The sequence below is a fragment of the Schistocerca serialis genome, chromosome 2 (genome assembly GCF_023864345.2).
Source record: "Schistocerca serialis cubense isolate TAMUIC-IGC-003099 chromosome 2, iqSchSeri2.2, whole genome shotgun sequence".
Taxonomy (NCBI): Eukaryota; Metazoa; Arthropoda; class Insecta; order Orthoptera; family Acrididae; genus Schistocerca; species Schistocerca serialis.
In genome coordinates, this window is record NC_064639.1 from 163,006,180 (window position 1) to 163,029,529 (window position 23,350).

Here is a 23,350-nt window from a genome sequence, read left to right on the forward strand (position 1 = left end):
GACGTGGCGCCCCTGTTTTCTGGACGCTGTGATCGCCTTATCATGAGAGGCGATTTCGACTGTGTCCTCCATCCGCAGGACCAAGTACCTGGTTATTCGCCATGCCCGGCGCTGCTCACCTTAATCGAAGATTTTCATCTAGTGGACGTTTGGGAGAAAATTCATGGCAATACCCCCGGTTTTACCCATTATACAGCACATTCTGCGAGCAGACTGGACCGGTTTTATGTCTCTGCTCACCTCGGCAATGAAGTCGCCCAAGCTGAACGATGGCCCCTTGCATTTTCGGACCACTGCGCCGTCATTTGCTCCCTGGCTCTGCCACCGCACGGACACGACAATCCTTCCCTGTGGAAGAGGCATGGCTGTTACCATCTTCGACACGCGCGTCATCAATATCTACGCTCCGTCTGGCTCCACGAACCGTCGGCAGCGGTCCACTTTCTTCGGACATGACGTGGCGCCCCTGTTTTCTGGACGCTGTGATCGCCTTATCATGGGAGGCGATTTCAACTGTGTCCTCCATCCGCAGGACCAAGTACCTGGTTATTCGCCATGCCCGGCGCTGCTCACCTTAATCGAAGATTTTCATCTAGTGGACGTTTGGGAGAAAATTCATGGCAATACCCCCGGTTTTACCCATTATACAGCACATTCTGCGAGCAGACTGGACCGGTTTTATGTCTCTGCTCACCTCGGCAATGAAGTCGCCCAAGCTGAACGATGGCCCCTTGCTTTTTCGGACCATTGCGCCGTCATTTGCTCCCTGGCTCTGCCACCGCAGTCAGTGTGGCGCAGCAGAGGTTACTGGAAGCTTAGTACCTCCCTCTTTAATGATCCACACTGCCGACAATGTATTGCCACTACATGGGCGTCTTGCGAAAGACGCCTTCCGCAGTACACATCCACGTTCCATTGGTGGCTCAAATGTGCCAAACCTGCGATCAGAAAGGCCTTCATACAATGTGGCAAGGAAGCAGCAGGATGGCATCGAGACACCACAAATTTTCACTACGCCGTCCTCCGTGAGCTCGATGCGCTCCCTCAATCACCTGACACCCACAGGGAACGACAACGTACTAAAGCTCGTCTCCTCTCTCTTCAACGTGCACGACTGCATGGTGTCGTGGTGCGTTCCCGACGACAAGACCTCCTCCACGACGAAACCCCATCCACAATCCATGCCGCATCCGACCATAGTCGTCGACGTCGGCTTTTCGTCCCCAACATCACGACCTCCGATGGTGTTCACCACACAACACAGGCGGCGGTCGTGTCCGCCTTTGCTGAACATTATCGCCAATTTTATGATGATGAACCGATGGCGACGCCCATTCCCGATGATCTCCGTCCTTCCCCTGATCGGACCCTCACCGTAGCGGAGTCAACGTCCATGATGTCTGCAATCACCGCAGAAGAGGTGGTAGATGTGATCAACAAAGGGGCCAAGAACAAATCACCCGGACCAGATGGTCTCCCAGTGGAGTTTTACCGGGCGTTCACCACGTTAATGCTTCCTCGCTGGACGGAAATGATTCAGGAACTCTTTACTCCGTCCTTCCCAATTCCACTTGAATTCGTCATTGGCATTCTTCTAACTGTGCCTAAACCGAAGGGAGGGTCTCATGTCTCTGCATATCGCCCCCTTACACTACTGAATGCAGACTATAAAATCTATGCACGCCTCTTAGCAGCGCGCATATGCACCGTCTTACCTACGGTCCTTTCACCTGAGCAGACTGCACGTGGTTGTGGGGCCACCTTACAAACAGCCCTAGGAGAATGCCGTGACCTCATTGCACTGGCGTCGGTTTGTCGCCTTCGTGCAGCACTGGTATCCGTCGATTTCACGAGTGCCTTTGATCGCGTTCGACACCCATTCCTCCTCGTGGTGGCGACACGTATGGGGTTCCCATTGCTTTTTGTCGATGCCATTCGCCGGTTACTACTTCCCGCGGTCTCGATGGTACAAGTCAATGGGAGGCTTGTAGAACCGATTCCTATACGCCGCCGCTCTGTGCGTGAAGGATGCCCTATGTCTACTTTACTATATGCCATTGCACTTGAGCCCCTCATCACAGGACTTACCTCTAGACTGCAGGGCCTCACTTTGCGTGACCACACCTTTCACTGTAGGGCTTATGCGGACGATCTCCTCTTTCTCACCTGCTCCTCCACGGAACTCAATGACGCCATCCAATGGATCCACCAGTATGGACGTCTTTCTGGTAGCATTCTTAATGTCCGTAAATCGACTATGATGCACACTGGGCGCGGCCTCCCGGCTATGGTGCCGACCCCACTCCCAGTTAGTGCCACCCTTCGTTACTTGGGTATCGAATTTACGAGCTCCACACACCGCACAGTGGCCCTGGATTACCGGCGGCTTTTGCAGTCGATTCGGCACCATGTCCGCGGTCAAGTGCACCGTAACTTAAACCAACTACAACGTGTGTCCTATGTCAACATCTATGTCGCCCCTCAACTGGTACACGTCGCCCAGATCCTCCCAATGCCGTTACTCCTTGGCCGCCGCATCCAATCAGCCTTTGGATATGTCGTGTCAGCAGGGGCACTTTTCAAAGTCCGCTACAACACTCTAACACTGCCTCCTGCAAAAGGTGGCCTCGGACTCGTCAACGTGCGGGCACGCTCTTCTGCACTCTTTGTCCACACTCTGTTGCGGCACTGGCAGGGGCCGGTCCCGTCTTTAACACGCAGTCTCTTAGATATCCTCCGACCAGCTTCTCTCGATCCACCGATCAATGTGGCACCTATTTCTCCAGTATTGTACTACGTCGCCAATTGTTTCATAGAACTCAGCTACGTTCGGGCCGATCTTCCGGCCACCCGTCCTCCCCGTACAAAAGATTATTATCGTTTGTTTATGCTGTCCAACCCTTGCGACCCCATGGTGCTACAGCATCCTGACATTAACTGGCGCACGGTTTGGGGGTGTGTGCATGCACCATTTTTACCGTCGTCTGTGTCTGCACTCTGGTATGTTTTAGTCTATGGAAAATTCCCGACTAATAGTCGACTTTATCGCATAGGACTGGCCACCTCCCCACTATGCCCTGACTGTCAGCTCGAAGACACCGACGAGCATCGTCTTACGTGCCCCCTGAAACAAAACCTATGGCTCCTCATCCAACGAATCGTGGGCTTTTACCTCCGTGCCCCGCCAACGACGGTAACCCCGGATTTCCTGTTGTTGCCCCAGACATTTCACTACCTTCTTGCTAAGCACCATACCCTAATCTGGTTTCGAGGACAGGCTTTAGAATATCTCTTTCGGAGTGGTCCGCATACAGTCCTTGACTTCTGGTACAAAGTTGTGACCGCACATAGCACCCTCACCCCAAAACCATCTTACCGACAAACTTTTGCCGGTTATCTCCGCAGCGTCTTCCTTGACCCCCCTCAAAGTTGGGGTGTACCATGCCTACCTGTCACATGATGCAACACCCTTATCCACGTTCTCATGCATCGACCAAAAACAAACACAATTTTTTTTTAAAAGGAAGAAGACAGAATATGTTATATTTTGTTGTATTTAATGTTTTTCTTTTTTAATATTTTTTTTTGTTTAACTAACAGTCATTTGTATATTTTTAAATGGTACCTTGAAGAACTCTTGCATAGTGGTTATATATGTACTTTTAGTTTGTTCAATACAAATTTTTAAGCAAAAACAAAAAAAAACAAAAACAGGATATGTTCTAATTTGTTGTATTTCATGTTATTCTAATAATTTGTTTTCCTAACACTCATTTGTATATGTTTAACTGGTACCTTGAAGAACGTTTGCTTTGTGTATATATATATATGTACTCTCCGTTTGTTCAATAATAAAGATTACAAAAAAAAGAGGTCTAGGGCGTTGCAGTCATGCATTGTAAAAAAAAAAAAAAAAAAAAAAAAAAAAGGTTGGTTATGTATATGTCCGCCAAAGGCAATGGTTCCGATTTCAAGTCTCGGTCCGGCACACAATTTTAATCTGCCGGGAAGTTTCATATTCGAAAGTGTTTTTTCATGATTACTGTGTAGCTTATGTCACAGAATCAGTGAGATTCACCTCCGTTTAATTTTATTTCACAATTATTTCTGACAATTTACTGATTCTTGGAGTGATGAATAAATAACAATTTTTTTAATGAAGCAGAAATATAATTAAAAACAAAAACTGATCTGATAGCTAGCGTTCTCGTAGCTAGCGGCTCTATTATCGTTTCATCCGTGAGACAATAGCAACTTTAACATAAGTGAGTGACGCAGTTTATGTTACACTGTGAAGAGAGGGAGGAGAGAAAAGAGACAGTGCCTTTTAATTTTTGATTTCGTTTATCTGACGAAGTTAAAACCCTCTCGCAAACATTGCCATTCCCGAACCTCTCTGTCCCATTCTCAGTTCGCTGGTATCTGTCCGAGACGAAGCAAAAGTGGTCAGGCATTGCCCTCTTTGGGGTGCACGGAACCTATTTATCATACACTTGTCAAAATCAAGTTTTTTCCAGTTTCTGCTCTGTACGTTAACCAAGTAATTGTTAAACCGAATGGTTAATGTCCGTACAACTGGAGTTAACTAATGAGTGAACTGGCATATCGAATAAATCACGTAGTAAGAACACAAGTCGGTATCTAGAACTTCACAACAACAAAAAATCCTTTCTCTGACGAAAAGTAACTGCCGTATTTATACACATATTTTTATTTTTGTTATTTTTTCTTCGGAATAACAGTGAACTGCTTAAAACCTATACGAGTTCGTTCGTTTTAGCAGAAGGTAATAATGTAAATTTTCATATTTTATCGTAATACCTCCACAGCGTAAATTATCTACTGACATGCACATTAACTGCTGTAACTTAGGCGCATTATGAACTTTTCCCGTATTAATATTTTGGTTCATTAACTGTCAACTAAGCAAACGTGGCTATAAATTTAGGGCCCAAGTCCCCAATTTTCCGCGGGATTTATGATGTGGAAACGTTATACGTCATTCCTAGCAAATTGCATTTGGTTCTAGTGTGTAATTAATCTTTCGACGAAAAAAAACCCAAGAGAAGAGTTTTTAATAAGCTTTATAGAATGAGGAGAATAACCCTTCGCGGTAATGAGATTCACAGCAAGGTCGTATCGCAAAATTTAGCGCAGCGCGGTGGATGGGGGTCGAAAGCAAACAACAGCTCCTCCACGCTACACAACATTTACAAAACCTATTCTAGCTCGTAACTCCGAATAACTGCCGAGGCTATGAGGCTACGCACGTCTAACATCCACCCCGCGGTAGTAAATGACGATCGAGAACAGGTAAAGAGAAAATTGGTACCATTTTAGTAAATAGCCTGTCGACTTCAGAGTTCTCACTACACTGCTGCGTTTAAGTATACACGGTCTCATCCCGAACCATGTTCACAGTCCTCTATTTAACGGTGGAAATACCTAATGCCTGTTTATAAGTTACGTTGTCCCTAAAATCCGCTCACCAATTCCTACAGTGTACACGTGGTTTCATAGTTGTAAAATGTAATTAGTTTGTCGTAGAACTGTGCACAGTCACACAGATTTAAATATCTTCTGTTACGCAATTTAATACATCCTTAAATACATAGGAAACCGTTCCAGCCGGCCGGAGTAGCCGAGCGGTTCTAGGCGCTTCAGTCTGGAACCGCGCGACCGCTACGGCCGCAGGTTCGAATCCTGCCTCGGGCATGGATGTGTGTGATGTCCTTAGGTTACTTAGGTTTAAGTAGTTCTAAGTTATAGGGGACTGATGACCTCTAGGTCCCATAGTGCTCAAAGCCATTTTGTAAAATCCGTTCCGACTGTTGTCACCGCAAACTCTTGATACATTAATATCTCGGCAAGATATTTTCTCCTCCTCGAACGACATGTTCCATAGGATGAGAATGAAAAATTTTGCGCATTGTAGGGGATGTTTTCAATAGATTCGAATTTCATTATTGCAAGAGGGGGATTGTCCAGGATACAGCACAGTATCAACTGCAGTCTTTTGCTTAACATATATGCATACATGTTTATCTACATGTGAATGAACTTGCTTGTGGTAAGTGGACAAGTATGATACCTGAATCTGTTTCCATAGGTCTTGGACACTGATATCATTAACATCGGTTTTATGGGCAACGGAAAATATTCATTGGCACACGAACAAGAAAACTAGACAGTGCGTGGAACACTCTAATGTAGACTGATGAGCCAAAACATTATGACCACTGCTCACCGCGAGGTTGTATGCTGCCTGGTGACGCTGAAAGAACGTGATGCAGTAAGGGCAGTATATGAGCGTAGCAGAGATGAATGGGGAATCATTCTGGCAACGATGAGTGGCGCAAATGCGGAAATTTCCAATTCAAGCGGCTTCCACAAAAGCCAAATTGTTGTAGCCCAGTGTCTGGGAGCGAGCGTATCGGAAACGGCGAAGAGGGTCGGTTGTTCGCGTGCTACTGTCGTGAGCGTCTATGGAATGGGTTGTAACGGCGACCGGAACGGTCGCGGGATTGTAGTGACGGAAACGCGGCGGCACCCGCAGAGCGGCCCGCGAACAACAACACAACGGGAGAGGACAGACACGACCAACGAAGGACCTTACGACACAAAACAAGAACAGACAACAGAGTCACGGACCAAACAAGACAAATATGTCCACTCGTAAAGCAACACGAAAGTTAATACGCTCTCTAATGCGAGGCGATATTCCTGAAACGCACGCGAGGTTAGACTGGCAGGCTGAGCTTTTTTTTTTTCTTTATTGTATTTCAATTCCCCATCGGGGCGGGCTGGTAGCAGCATATACGCTGCTCTTCAGGCGAAAGACATAGAACAAACAATAGAAGGCATGTAAAAATAACAAGGGAGAGAATATGGTGAACATAGATATAAAAAAAGGGGGAACATCATGGAAGGCAATAGACAAAAAACGGGGTGACTGTAAAATGGAGATAAAAAACTGTTTAAAAGTAGCACACACAAAAAGCCACACACTGCGACAGTTAAAAGAACACAAGGCACAGTATGACCGGAGCATAAAAGGTATCGACGGATGGTGTAGCACATCACAAACACTGACGGCGAACCTCAAGGCAGGATACAATTAAAATCACACCTCTTGACACACAGGAGAAACAGCACTAAACACAACACTGATGTGGCACACTGACGATGATCAAAACAGAGGATCTGCCAGGCGCAAGGAGATGAGGGAGACCAGAAGAAGGGAGGGAGGGGAAGAGATGGGAGAGAAGAGTGGGGGGCGCACTGAGGAGGGCCAGGTAGGGATGGATGTGGGAAGGAAAGAGGCAAGTATGGGGTGCAGGGTCTCAGGGGAGCGGGGGAGAAAGGAGGAAAATCCGCTCTGGGAGGAGGGAAGAGGAAAAAGGGGGCCCTGGGGAGGGGGGGGGGGAACAAGGCCAGGTTATAGTTGGAAGGAAGGGTAGATGTCACGGCGAAGTTCGTCATCTGGGAGAAGGAGGCGTTGGAAATTGCCCTGATGAAGGAGATGGAGTGTGTGGAGGTGGGGAGAGGGAGGGATACAGCGATAGAGGTGCGGCAATGGGCGGGGGTTGGAGAGGAAGGAGGAAACCAGAGGGTGGGGGGGTATCAAGCCTGCGGACAATGTAAAGGATGCGGAGATGTTGGAGAAACAGGAGGAGGTGGGAGAAGGGGATCAGTTCATACAGGAGCCGTGTGGGGGAAGGAAGGCGGATACGGAAGGCTGGGCGGAGCACATGGCGTTCAAGGATTTGGAGGGCCTTGTAAAAGCAGGTGGGGGCAGAGATCCAGACAACGCTCACATAACAGAGGATAGGACGGATGAGGGATTTGTAGGTGTGGAGGATGGTAGAGGGATGCAATCCCCATGTCCGGCCAGACAGGAGTTTCAGAAGGCGGAGGTGGGAATGGGCTTTCTGCTAGCCGGTCTGGAGATGAGGGGTCCAGGTGAGGTGTCGGTCGAGGGTGAGGCCAAGGTATTTCAGGGTGGGGGTGAGCTGGATGGGACGACCATAAAGGGTGAGGTAGAAATCATGGAGGCAAAAGGAGAGAGTGGTGCGGCCTATGATGATTGCCTGGGTTTAGGAGGGGCTGAGGCGGAGGAACCACTGGTTACACCAAGTGGTGAACTGGTTAAGGTGGGTTTGGAGGGTACGTTGAGACCATTGAAGGGCAGGATAGAGAGCCAGGAAGGCGGTGTCATCAGCATACTGGAGAAGGTGGACTGGTGGGGGTGGCTTGGGCATATCAGCTGTATACAAGAGATAAAGGAGAGGGGAGAGGACAGAACCCTGGGGAACACCAGCTGTGGGGTAAAAGGTACGGGAGTTGGATTTGTGGAGGGTGACATAGGAAGGACAGTGCGAGAGGAAGGAAGCGATCAGACGGACAAAATTGATAGGCAGGGCGTAGGTTTGAAGAGGAGACCGGGATGTCATACACAGTCATAGGCATTTTGGAGGTCAAGGGAAATAAAAAATAGCAGAGCGACGGAAGTTGAGCTGGAGGGACAGAAGGTGAACAAGGTTGAGGAGTTGGTCTTCAGCAGAGAAGGAGGGTCGGAAGCCACAGTGGGTAAGGGGGAGGAGGTCGTGTTGAGCAAGGTGCTGATGGATACAGTCGGAGAGGATGGATTCAAAGACCTTACTGATGACAGAGGTGAGGCAGACGGGACGATAGGAAGAGGCGGCAGAAGGGGGTTTGTTGGGTTTGAGGAATAAGAGGAAGCGGGAGGTCTTCCACAGGTCAGGGTAGAAGCCAGTAGAGAGGATGACATTATAGAGATGGGTGAGGACAGTCAGGAAGGAATAGGGGCTTTCTCGAAGGTGACGGTAGTTGACACAGTCATGACCAGGGGCCGTGTTGCGTTTGGACTGGAGGATAAGTTTAATGTCTTGTGCTGTGATGGGAGTGTTGATGTCGGAGGGGGGCAACTGCCCCAAGTACTGGAGACTAGGAGCAAGTGGAGTGACCAAGGTATCGGCACGTTCCATGATGGTGGGGAAAAGAGAATATTCAAAGTAGGGATCATTGGGGATAGAGAAGACCTCGGAAAGGTGGGAAGCGAAGTGGTTGGCCTTACTGAGGTTGTCAGGAAGGGGGCGATCGTTATGGAGGAGGGGGTAGTGGGGAGCGGAAAGGGAGCCAGTAAGGCGATGGAAGGCGGACCAGTACTTGGAGGAGTTGACAGGGAGGGTGGCGTTGAGTCATGTGCAGGTCTGGCACCAGTCTCGGCGTTTCGTTGCTGTAATAAGGTTCTGTACGTGTCGCTGTATTTGGCAGTGGCATTGGAGCATATCCCTGTCACGAGTGCGCAGGAAGGAGCGATAGAGGCGGCGGGATTCACGGAGGAGGAGGACAGCCCACGGAGGGAGAATGGGACGGTGTGGGTGGATGGTTTTAGTAGGGACATGGGTCTCCACGGCGTCAGTAATTACCTTCTGAAGGAAGAACGAGGCGTGGATGATATCGTCAGGATGGCAATAGGTAAGGGAGTGGCTTTCGACCTGGGTGGAGATGGAGTCCCGGTAGGCATCCCAGTTGGCACGATGATAGTCATGGACGACCTTGGGAGGGGGTGCAGGGTGCGGAGACGGAGGGGGGCGGTGAGCAGACGTTATGGTGAGAAGGACAGGGAGGTGATCGCTACCTGTGGAGTCAAGGACGGCGACAGCGATACGCCCAAGGAGGTTGGCGGAGGCAATGACAACATTGGGGGTGGTGTCACTTTCGGGTCGGAGAAGGAGAACAAGGTCACCTTGGATTGTGGAGAGGAACTGATGCCACCACCGAAGGGCAGCAGGAGTGCGGCTATGGATGTTGAGGTCGGCAGCAATCACATAGGTGGAGAAGGCACGGGCAACGTGTGAGATGAAGTCATAAGGAAGAGGAGCAGTGGAGCGGACATAGATGGTGGCACAGGTAATGGTGAGAGAGGGGAAGAAGACGGTAAGCATAAGGTGTTCAGGGGGGTCATTGAGGAGGGGTTGTGGCCGGAAGGGTATATGCTTAAGGTGGCCAATCGCGACTCCACCCTGCACACGAGGACCAGGAGCATCAGTGCAGTGGAGGATATAGGGAGAGGTGCGGATAGAACGGTGGGATTGGAGAAAGGTTTCGTTCAAGAGGAAGGTGTCGACCTGGAGTTGGAAGAGGGTGTCAATGAGGAGGTATTTGTTGGAGCAGAAGGAGTGAATGTTCTGGAAGAGGATACGATGGCGGGAAGGAGGGGGGGAAAGAGAGGGAAGGGAAGAGACTTAAACTAGGGTGTCGAGGTCAGTGAAGGTGAAGTGGGCTTGGTTGTGGGAGTAAGTGGCGAAGGTGTTCAGGTGGAAAACAGAGCGAGCGGCAAGGGAGATTTGTTGGAAGCTGTGGGGGCGCTGAAAAGGATGAATGTTTTGGAGTACAACGGTAAAGAACCAGATGATGTCCTCGGCCGCAGGGGTGGACAGAGGGAATTGTTGGGATGGACAGGGGGGTCGACGGGACGAACTGGGACTGTAAGCTCAGGGGTGGCTGGAGGGGGTTTAGCTTTACACTTGTGGGGGTAGGTGGGATGGGGGCCGCTGCACGTATTACAGGAAGGAGGAGCAGCGAGGTTGGGGCAGTTCTTAAGATAGTGGGAGGCCTTGCAATGGGGACAGGTGGGGGGGGGGGTTGTTGCAGTTGGAAGTTAGGTGGTCATTGTACATCAGGCACTGCTGGCAATGGTAGGATTGGGGAGGGGATTTGGAGGATTCAACAGGGTGGCGACGGTGGTATATGAGGGCTCCCTGGGTGAGGAGATGGTCAATGGATGGGGCGGACTCAGAGAATACCCACATGAGGTAGGTGGGACCAGAGGCATTGTGGATATGGCGGGCAGAGCGGATTTCCAAGTCTGGGTGGGAGTTTAGTTCTGCCAACACCTCATCCTCTGTGATCACCGGGCTGAGTTTCACAGCAGTGTAGGTGGGGGGGGGGGCGACAGGGAGGCTGGGGCTGACGAGGAGTGGAAGGGGAAAGGAAGGGTGTCAGAGAGGCGTGGGGGCCAAACATAACTCGTGGGAGTTGGTCTGTGTGAAAGGATGGGGACGGGCACTTGATATGGACTGAGTCCCCGCGGGGAATGAGTTGGGCGATGGGAGCACTAGGTAAGTACTTTCTGATCTCCATGGTGAGGGTATGAGCGTCGAGGAACTTAGGATCGGGAGTTGACAGGACAAAGGTGTGGAGGGTGGGGGCCGAGGTATGGGTGGCAGGAGTAGGGGTGGTGTCCATGGAGACGGCAGGGGGAGGGGGGGCTGGTGTTGACTTTTTGTGGGAAGTGGCGGGAGCAGAGTCGGTAATGACGCGCTTTTGGGGTTTTTTGGAGACTGGAGGCTGGAAGGAGGGGAGAGGGATGGGGAGGAGAGGGAGGTGGCGGGTGGCAGATCCCTGTGGCGTGGTGGAGGCGCCGGGAGAAGCAGCTGGTTCAGTGGTGGCGATGGTGGCTCGGCGCGACGTGATGTGTGCGGGAGATGCAGATGAGGAAGCGACGGGGTGGGTGAGAGAGGGGAAGCCAACCACCTGAGGGGCGGCAGCCTAGGTGGCAACAGAGGTGTATGTGAGTGCGGGGGTAGTGGTGGGAGCTGTTGAGGGTGTGGAGGCTGGAGGAAGTGTGTAGACGTGTGGGTATACAGCAGGGGAGGAGATTGGCGGATGGGTAAGTGGGGCAAGGGGAGAGGAGGTGTAAGGAGGGATGCCAGGGGCGGCACTCCAGGAAGTGACTGTGGGAGAGGGGGAGGGGAGGTGTAGATGACATTGGAGGTGGGAGTACTCATTGCAGACGAACAGCAACGGACAGACGGACTGGCAGCAAGCGGCGGAGTCGGCGGCGATGGTCGGCGACGAATAGACGGACGGACAGCAGGCAGCAGCAGCGGCGGCGGCGTCGGCGGCGGCGGCGGTTACGGCAAAAGCGACGGACAGCGAGCAGGCAGGTGGACGGACGGACGGACGGACGGACGAACAACTACCGCAGCAAGCGGCGGGTGGCAGGCGGGCAGACAGACAGACACAATCTTCGAAGACGGAGATTCCTCCCGAGAGCAGCCAGGATTTGCAATCTGACGCTTTCGAAGGAGGGGATCCAACCCTGTAGATGCAGGCTGAGCGACAGGCAGGCGCTTAAGTACTTGATCGGGGACGCTGCTATTGGCCGCTGCAACCACGTGTTCCACTGTGGCGCCCTCACTCTAAATGCGGGCCAGGAGGCGCGCGCCGCCACAGCTTACGGCGCGATGGTACAGAGACCTCTACGAGTCTTCGACGTCCATGACGTCTGGCGGGGATTCAAATTCCGCGGCGCGCAGTACCAGAGAAGGTGGTGAAGAATGCCGAAATCAAGACCAGGCAACAAAGAGTTGGACGTGCATATCCTGTCACAGAACTTTGGGGTCGGAGGCTAATGCAGGATAGGCGGCAATCTGTAGCAGATCTAACGCCAGAGTACAGTGCAGGTGCAGGCACAGGTCTTTTAGAGCTCACCGTTGAGCCCACAGTGTTGAACATGCTGTTCTATAGCTGAGGAACCTTACATGTTCCAATGTAGACCCAACAACATCTTCAATTATGATTACAGTTGGCACGGTATCATCGAGATTGGACCGCGGATCAATGGAATGGTCTAGCCGGGTCGGATGAATCCCGTTTACTGCTAAACAGGTACGTTGATGGTCGTGTCCAGGTATGGCGTCATCCAGGTGAAGGGCTGTTCCTTCAAGTGTGTTTATTCCATCTGAAACATAAACAAGCTGACAGTAAACTTGAAATGGAGTTGCGCTAGCATATCGTTCCGACCCCAGGTATTTGGGTGTCACTCTCGACTGTACACTGACCTACAACGAACATTGTCTGGAGCTGAAGCAGAAAGTATCCTCATACATCATAAATCATGAGCATAAATCAAAGACAACGACCTGACATCCACTCTTTGGACATCAACGTGCCAAGCCAAGACTGGAGTCCAGGAAGAGTTTCCTAACAACTTCACAGACCTTAGAAGGATCAGCTGCGGTTACCCGACTAACCAAGCGATTCCAACACCTGTCACACTGGATGACGCCACAAGAATCCCTGCCGCCTGGACACATGGAGAAATGGGTCACCTGGAAGACCTTGAACAGACTACGGATCGAAGTCGCTAGATCACGGGACAATCTCCTTTAATGGAACTTCCAACTGCCAACACAACACTGTGCGAGTGCAGTGAACTGCAGACAACCCAGCATCTCTTCAAATGTAACTCATGCCCAAACAGCTATAGCATAAAGAACATAACGTCTGCAACACCCAGTGCTATCAAAGTTGCCCAATTCTTGGTGAATACTGTATAGTTTTCTTTGTATGTATTGTATATGTGTTCATTTTAGTGTACCTCTGACACGAATAAAGAAAGACCTGGCGTTGCAAGGGACCTGCGGTAGTAGTCGAAAGCACCATGACTGCTGTGAACTAGGTGAACATTGTTACGGACCACCTGCAAACCCGTATGATTGTGTCTTTCCCAACAGCAATGTCATCTTGCGACAGGCCAACTGCCTCTGTCATAAGGCCAGAATCGTGCTGCAGTGGTTTGAGGAGCGTGATAGTGAACTCTCGTTGATGTCTTGGCTATCAAATTTGGTTTATCTGAATCCGATGAAACGAAACTGGGACGCTATCGACAACCATCTCCGCGCCCATAAATCAGCCACGCGTAAATTACGAGAAGCGTATGACCTGTGCTTTGGCATCTGGGTCCAAGAACCTCTGGAAACCTGTCAACTACTTGTCATGTCCATGGCTCGGAGAATCGCTGTTGAATTGCTTTCCAGAGGTGGCCCAAAATGCTTTTAAGTATGTGGTCGTAATGTTTTTGCTCACTAGTGTACATCTCAGTAGTTAACTTAATTTGCACTTCCAGCGTTCGTCTCGTTCCGGTACCAGTTTTACTTGCGGAAAGGGGTGAAGTTTGGATTCATGCGGATTATAAATGGAAGGTGGTGAGTCATCAGTCACAAAGATTGCACACTTATTGTCTCTAACAGCAGATGTAATTTGTTTTATATGAGCAGTGGGTAAGGAGATTGGTATGGGACAGTGGCAACGAAAACAATTCATTGAAACCTATGAAAGCTATCATGCAGTCAGAGATATATCTGTTAATTACCAACCCTGTATCAGGCAGCTGGCCGCAGAATTTCGTAACTGTTAGACCTTGTTCAATTTTTGTTCATTGCGGGAGACTCAACAAGCGTGAAACGAAACGGCAGCGTTTCATCACGTTAGCAGGTTAGGCGGCGGAAGGCAGGAAATTAGCGCTTTGCGCGAACTGGGTAGCTAGCATCAGCAGGAGCTTAATAAGGCAATACGACGGAGAAGTACTACGTCACCTTGTTAAGTGAAGTAGAAGCCGCGTCGCAAACGCAAGAAGGTGTACTGAATATTGTTACGGACCGGTCTGCTGGTGCAACGAATGTGTTAAGCAAATAGGGCGCGATGTGAATCGCTGATACATTCGTATTAGGAAGGCCTACGCGGTCATTACAGGTGACGTTGGGACAACATCAGCAGATATTTCATGCTATACGTAAATACTCCAGCATTTGAGTTCAGTTGGGAGTTGATCAGAAGGATCGATTGGGTACAGGACGCGCGTAGTCCATTCCCTGACACGGTATTAACGCTTGGTGTAAGTCTGTTGTAGATTTCCTGTTTGTATTCAACACCTCCAACAGCCGCCGGAGAGATGTCTTGCTCTCCATATGCACCAGTCACGAGTTCGGCACTGCTGACAGCTTCCAACGCAGATGGGAAGGCCTTGGGGATCTTTCGTTCCTGACACTCAGCTGAGCCACGGGGCCTGCCTGAACAGCAGGCCATGGTCGGCGCACTTCTCGACCACACGGCAACCGTCATAGCGGTTCAGAGAGCAGAGATGAGCCACAGTTACGGGAGGGGATCGAGAACCACCTAGGCCGGAGTGTGTAAGCCACATACGCGCGCGCCACCTTCTTCGAGTGTGGAGTCTGGAAACGCAGCATCCACTTCCTGAGTAGCTGCCGGGCGCTCGCGGCGCAGCCTGACGCAGCGATAGAGGGTGGCCGTAGCATCGCTAAAGGAGAGATACATTTGCAGAAATAAGTGGTTAAAAGTCACTCTCCTTTTACGTCGTCCACAGTCGTCCACAGGCTACAACCACCTCCTCTTCCATGAGGAACTGGTGTCGAACTGTGTGAATGCCTCGTGACACTCGATGTATCTGCCACGCCTTCCAATAGTCACCACCTGCGTATCTATTAAGGACCTATGCTTTGTTTATGTACACACAGTCTTATGACGACATACGTTTATAGTCTTGTTTAACAGTTCACTTACTATAGTCAAACTGATTGCAGTAAAAGCAGGGTGATCAATCCCAAAAGTAAGGTCTCCTATTTTTTTATTAATACATACACCTGTATATTTCTACAATGGCTTACATCAGTTTACAGCTTGAACATTTAGCTATTTTTCGACATAACCATCGTTTCTGTCGATGCATTTTTGTAGACACTGTGGCAGTTTTTGTATGCCCATGTCATACCAGCTCGCCACCATGCTGGTCAGAGACTTATGAACCTCTACTTTCACCTCGTCGTCGGAACTGAATCACTTTCCGGCCAAATGTTGTTTTAACCTAGGGAACAGGCGATAGTCACTGGGCGCCAAGTCAGGACTATAGGGTGGGTGAGTAATTATGTTCCACTGAAACTGTTGCGGGAGAGCAACGGTTTGCCCAACGATGTGCGGGCGAGCGTTGTCATGGAGAATGTGTACACCCTTGCTCAACATTCCTCTTCTCCGGTTCTGAATTGCCTGTTTGTGTTTTTTTCGGAGTCTCACAGTACCTGTCAGCGTTAATTGTGGCCCCAGCGATTCAGCTCCGACGACGTGGTGAAAGAAGACGTTCGTAACTTTCTGAATAGCACACGGCGAGCTGGTATGACATGGGCATACAAAAACTGCCACAGCGTCTACATAAATGCATCGACATAAATGGTGATCATGTCGAAAAATAGTGAAATGTTCAAGCTGTAAACTGATGTCAACCATTGTAGAAATAAACAGGTCTATGTACTTATAAAAAATAAGAGACTTTACTTTTGGGATTGATCACCCTGCTTTTACCGCAATCAGTTTGACTATAGTAACTGAACTGTTAAACAAGACACTACTTTTGGACTACCCTCGTATGTTATAGGTCAGATAGCGCACTGCCGAAAAACACCAAAAATTCTGTAAATGTAAAACTAGGAGAAATTCGTCAAGTATGTCGGTTCTATTTCGGATCGTAACAGGCTCTGCCAATGACGATTACATTCAACATCGGACGAAAATCGATTAAATCAAAACTTTCCCAGACATGGCCGCGAAACGACTAAATGGAACTGCTGAAGGCGATTATGTATTCATTTGAACACTTCAGGATGAGTTTTGGTCGGCTAAAACGCCACCAACAAAGTATCAAAACCAAGAATGAATATATCAAAATCACACGAATTCTGGTGGAAAATTCTATAAAAATTTTGCGAACAAACAGGTAGTTGAATTTAAAAACAAACTAAGGCAAGAAATACTAAGCTAATTGATGTTTAATTACACATGGGAGCATCACCACATGGACACAAGCTATCTCACCAAGATGCCTTCACATGCGAAAAGTTGTTAAATGCAACCGAAAATGAACCACGAAAAAGATAACTATTCAGTTGTAGTACTAAGCAAAGACCGACTGAAAGTTGCATGATGAAATAACGACTCGATGCCTAGCTCCAAACTACATGAGTAAACTCAATGAAGATACTGTACGACGCTTACAACTCGCCAACCATAACACAAGTACAGACGCGTCCACAGATTTCCGAGAAGCCGTTCTCGACGAGAGAGTCGGGAGAACTACTTGTCAATTGTTGGAATGCGAGGTTCAAGGAACGGAACATCGGTGATACACCCTGCGTTTACTGCTAGTCCTAAAGCTACCAAAATACTTTAAGGTTGGCATAGCGCACGCAGGATGGAATTGAATTTCTCGTTCCCCGCAGAACTTTTGAAACAGGGTGATTCACCCATTCACACAGGAAGTTTTACAGGGTTGAAGGTGGATCACAACAATATTATTGGGTGATAAATAAACACATTATTACTGACATCGTACGTCTAGAAGTTCGTCTTAACAGTGAACTCGCTTAGAGAAGCCAAAAGACAGAACACATTGAGTCCGCAGCTCGTGGTCGTGCGGTAGCATTCTCGTTTCCCGCGCCCGGGTTCCCGGGTTCGATTCCCGGCGGGGTCAGGGATTGTCTCTGCCTCGTGATGACGGGGTTAGTTAGGTTTAAGTAGTTCTAAGTTCTAGGGGACTGCTGACCATAGTGCTCAGAGCCATTTGAACGCATTGAACGGAACTAATTACAACTTTTCATCCCACCTGGGGTGAAAATATTTGCTGGGGCTGTCTACTCAACGGAAGGGCAGCTACAAACATTTTTAATTTAGATATGGGTGTGTAAGAGAGGCTTTAATCTCCTTGTACTCGAATAAGTCCTAACACACATAGTTTAAATACAATATAAGAGTAATAAAATATAAAAAAAGGGTGATATTACACACAGTAAAACAGTGTCGCATAAAATGAGTATTTTTTCTTAAGAAGCTACTGTTAAACAACTATTAGGTAAAATCGCAGAATGTTTTGCTACTTAGGTTATACAAAAAATCAATTATCGTGAGAACTTATTTACAAAACGAGATATTTACTGAATGTTGTGTCACCTTAAGTACAAGATACTTACTGACAAGATATGCATCGCACAAACAATGTGACTTACAAAAATAATCAACAATCCTCGAGAGAATGTAACAATTATAAGAAATTACTCATATTTATCCTACTGTCATGTATAGAGGGAAAAAAAATCCAATGTTATTAATCCATGTGAGAAATATAAAATTTAGCACATGATTTTTGCTCTATAATCCACGAAATATGAAACAGTATATAGAATGACTTCGATGTCCTTTTTTTTACAAAGTTATTAACATGAACGAAAACAATTCAAGTAAACACATGTTCAAAATGATAATCCATGCTAACAGACAGATTATAAATAGTAACATACCAGTAGTACACAAGTGAAGACTTTTATGATCATAATACAAGCAACTTTTTTAAGAGTTCAATGTTAAAAGCACAAACCACAAAAAGAAAAACAAATTGTCACAGTCACTTCCCTGGATTACACCTTTATTTTATCAAATGTAGCACACGACAGTGACTAGAAAAGAAGGGAGCGTTCATAGGTCATTGTGGAGGAGGACATTTTTATCAAAGGTACAGGAAGGACAGAGACCATGATATATTTGAATGCATACTTCATAGCACATTGTGCGTTTCTGTACTAGATTCATCTGATCGTTTTCTGTCATTTGGCGGTGGTTCATTGGCGCTGTAGGCTACGCTGTCAGTTGACGGTGTACTGTGCTGAGAATCAAGTCTCCTGCCACGTCGTCATATAGCCAGTGGTTGCCACAACGTAGAGGTAGGTTTCTCGCTGAGACTCAGTGATGCTGTGTGCGCCTACATGTGTACAGGGTGTTTGGAGCGAAAGTCCAGATAATTTTATTAGTGGCTTAGGACAGTGTAGTGAACAATATTAAATCAGTAGTTACTTCTTTGTAGAACAATAATTATAACTATTAGGAGTGATATGTTTTTAGGTTGGTTAGTATCTCCAAGTTCTTGGACATGAGCCAGACATTAATGTTTATTTTCCTGGGTAGCAGGTCAGGTGTTGAAGTGTGGACATGTGTACATAAAACGGTTAGTCTATACTGCCAAGCATGGTCGTCTTAGTGGTGCGCTATGACCGTGCAGAAAACATCAGGTAATATACAGGTGTACATTAATAAAACCGACAAACAGCAGGGACTGATTACTGAATGGAAATGGAGGAAAAAAGGTCTTGTGAACATGTGCCCGGAAATGCATCATTGTCACTGTAAATTGTGCTCTCGAATGACAGTTCCTCTGACCAGGTGCTGTGCCCTTCTGTAAGGCTCACGCGCACATGCAAGACGCCGGTCACTGACCTACTGCTTGCCAGACTGACAACGTGTAATTCGCGAATAAATTAGTTACTATCGTTAAACTGAAGTTCTGAATCAGATAACCCCGTGACGAAACGCGCCGCTCTTCTCTGGATCTTCTCTATCTCCTCCGTCAAGCCGATCTGGTACGGATCCCACACTAATGCGCAATACTCAAGTATAGGTCGAACGAGTGTTTTGTAAGCCACCTCCTTTGTTGATTGACTACATTTTCTAAGCACTCTCCCAATGAATCTCAACCTGGTACCCGCCTTACCAACAATTAATTTTATATGATCATTCCACTTCAAATCGTTCCGCACGCATACTCCCAGATAGTTTACAGAAGTAACTGCTACCAGTGTTTGTTCCGCTATCATATAATCATACAATGAAGGATCCTTCTTTCTATGTATTCGCAATACATTACATTTGTCTATGTTAAGGGACAGTTGCCACTCCCTGCACCAAGTGCCTATCCGCCGCAGATCTTCCTGCACCTCGCCACAATCCTCTAATGATGCAACCTCTCTGTATACTACAGCATCATCCGCGAAAAGCCGCATGGAACTTCCGACACTATCTACTAGGTCATTTATATATATTGTGAAAAGCAATGGACCCATAACACTCCCCTGTGGCACGCCAGAGGTTACTTTAATGTCTGTAGACGTCTCTCCATTGATAACAACATGCTGTGTTCTGTTTGCTAAAAACTCTTCAATCCAGCCACACAGCTGGTCTGATATTCCGTAGGCTCTTACTTTGTTTATCAGGCGACAGTGCGGAACTGTATCGAACGCCTTCCGAGAGTCAAGAAAAATAGCATCTACCTGGGAGCCTGTATCTAATATTTTCTGGGTCTCATGAACAAATAAAGCGAGTTGGGTCTCACACGATCGCTGTTTCCGGAATCCATGTTGATTCCTACATAGTAGATTCTGGGTTTCCGAAAACGACATGATACTCGAGCAAAAAACATGTTCTAAAATTCTACAACAGATCGACGTCAGAGATATAGGTCTATAGTTTAGCGCAACTGCTCGACGACCCTTCTTGAAGACTGGGACTACCTGTGCCCTTTTCCAATCATTTGGAACCCTCCGTTCCTCTAGAGACTTGTGGTACACGGCTGTTAGAAGGGGGGCAAGTTCTTTCGCGTACTCTGTGTAGAATCGAATTGGTATCCCGTCAGTTCCAGTGGACTTTCCTCTATTGAGTGGTTCCAGTTGCTTTTCTATTCCTTGGACACTTATTTTGATGTCAGCCATTTTTTCGTTTGTGCGAGGATTTAGAGAAGGAACTGCAGTGCGGTCTTCCTCTGTGAAACAGCTTTGGAAAAAGGTGTTTAGTATTTCAGCTTTGCGCGTGTCATCCTCTGTTTCAATGCCATCATCATCCCGGAGTGTCTGGATATGCTGTTTCGAGCCACTAACTGATTTAACGTAAGACCAGAACTTCCTAGGATTTTCTGTCAAGTCGGTACATAGAATTTTACTTTCGAATTCACTGAACGCTTCACGCATAGCCCTCCTTACGCTAACTTTGACATCGTTTAGCTTCTGTTTGTCTGAGAGGTTTTGGCTGCGTTTAAACTTGGAGTGAAGCTCTCTTTGCTTTCGCAGTAGTTTCCTAACTTTGTTGTTGTACCACGGTGGGTTTTTCTCGTCCCTCACAGTTTTACTCGGCACGTACCTGTCTAAAACGCATTTTACGATTGCCTTGAACTTTTTCCATAAACACTCAACATTGTCAGTGTCGGAATAGAAATTTTCGTTTTGATCTGTTAAGTAGTCTGAAATCTGCCTTCTATTACTCTTGCTAAACAGATAAACCTTCCTCCCTTTTTTTAACTTCCATATTCAGGGATGCTGCAACGGCCTTATGATCACTGATTCCCTGTTCTGCACATACAGTGTCGAAAAGTTCCGGTCTGTTTGTTATCAGTAGGTCCAAGATGTTATCTCCACGAGTCGGTTCTCTGTTTAATTGCTCGAGGTAATTTTCGGATAGTGCACTCAGTATAATGTCACTCGATGCTCTGTCCATACCACCCGTCCTAAACATCTGAGTGTCCCAGTCTATATCTGGTAAATTGAAATCTCCACCTAAGACTATAACATGCTGAGAAAATTTATGTGAACTGTATTCCAAATTTTCTCTCAGTTGTTCTGCCACTAATGCTGCTGAGTCGGGAGGTCGGTAAAAGGAGCCAATTATTAACCTAGCTCGGTTGTTGAGTGTAACCTCCACCCATAATAATTCACAGGAACTATCCACTTCTACTTCACTACAGGATAAACTACTACTAACAGCGACGAACACTCCACCACCGGTTGCATGCAATCTATCCTTTCTGAACACCGTCTGTACCTTTGTAAAAATTTCAGCAGAATTTATCTCTGGCTTCAGCCAGCTTTGTGTACCTGTAACGATTTCAGCTTCGTTGCTTTCTATCAGCACTTGAAGTTCCGGTACTTTACCAACGCAGCCTCGACAGTTGACAATTACAATACCGATTGCTGCTTGGTCCCCGCATGTCCTGACTTTGCCCCACACCCGTTGAGGCTGTTGCCCTTTCTGTACTTGCCCAAGGCCATCTAACCTAAAAAACCATCCAGCCCACGCCACACAACCCCTGCTAATCGTGTAGCCGCTTGTTGCGTGTAGTGGACTCCTGACCTATCAAGCGGAACCCGAAACCCCACCACCCTATGGCGCAAGTCGAGGGATCTGCAGCCCACATGGTCGCAGAACCGTCTCAGCCTCTGATTCAGACCCTCCACTCGGCTCTGTGCCAAAGGTCCGCAGTCAGTCCTGTCGACGATGCTGTAGATGGTGAGCTCTGCTTTCATCCCGCTAGCGAGACTGGCAGTTTTCACCAAATCAGATAGCCGCCGGAAGCCAGAGAGGATTTCCTCCGATCCATAGCGACACACATCATTGGTGCCGACATGAGCGACCACCTGCAGATGGGAGCACCCTGTACCCTTCATGGCATCCGGAAGGACCCTTTCCACATCTGGAATGACTCCCCCCGGTATGCACACGGAGTGCACATTGGTTTTCTTCCCCTCTCTTGCTGCCATTTCCCTAAGGGGCCCCATTACGCGCCTGACGTTGGAGCTCCCAACTACCAGTAAGCCCACCCTCTGCGACCGCCCGGATCTTGCAGACTGAGGGGCAACCTCTGGAACAGGTCAAGCAGCCATGTCAGGCCGAAGATCAGTATCGGCCTGAGACAGAGCCTGAAACCGGTTCGTCAGACAAACTGGAGAGGCCTTCCGTTCAGCGCTCCAGAATGTCTTTCGCCCCCTGCCACACCTTGAGACGACCTCCCACTCTACCACAAGTGAGGGATCAGGCTCAATGCGGGCAGTATCCCGGGCAACCACAGTCGTAGTCTGATCGGGGGATGCGTGGGACAAGCTGGCCGTCCCCAACAAACCCCCATCCGGACCCCCACAGTGATGCCCATTGGCAACAGCCTCAAGCTGTGTGACCGAAGCCAACACTGCCTGAAGCTGGGAGCGAAGGGATGCCAACTCAGCCTGCATCCGAACACAGCAGTTGCAGTCCCTATCCATGCTAAAAACTGTTTTGCAAAGAACGTCTGAACTAATCTACAGAGAGCGCAAACAAATCGACAAAATTTAAACGGTTATTAAAATACAAGATTGCCTAGTAAATGCAGTAATGCTGCTACTTGCGCACTGCTGACACACTGCTCGGCGGCGGAAGGAGACTACGCGATTTTACACTATTCAGGTACTAAAACGCGATGCTACAACTCTCAAATACTATAATACGCCTAAAATTTATGAATTCAACAATGCAAGTACCAAAAACACGCAAAGAAATTAAGAATTAAACTATGTAATAAATGAGTGAGCTAAGAGTATACGACTTGTTGCTGCAGCTGCTTCCCTCGAGTAAGAAGTTTAATTTTTTATTTTAAGTTTATGTGACAATCTCTTATGTTTTCATCACTTTTTTGGGAGTATTTATGACATCCACAAGAAAACCTAAATCGGGCAAGGTAGAAGAATCTTTTTACCCAACAACATATTCCTGTCATGTGACGCACATGCCGTCACCAGTGTCGTATAGAATATATAAGACGTGTTTTCATGTGGAGGAATAGGTTGATCTATGATCTTGCCATCAAATGTTTTCAGTTCCCATTGGACAGGCACGTCCTTTCGTCTAC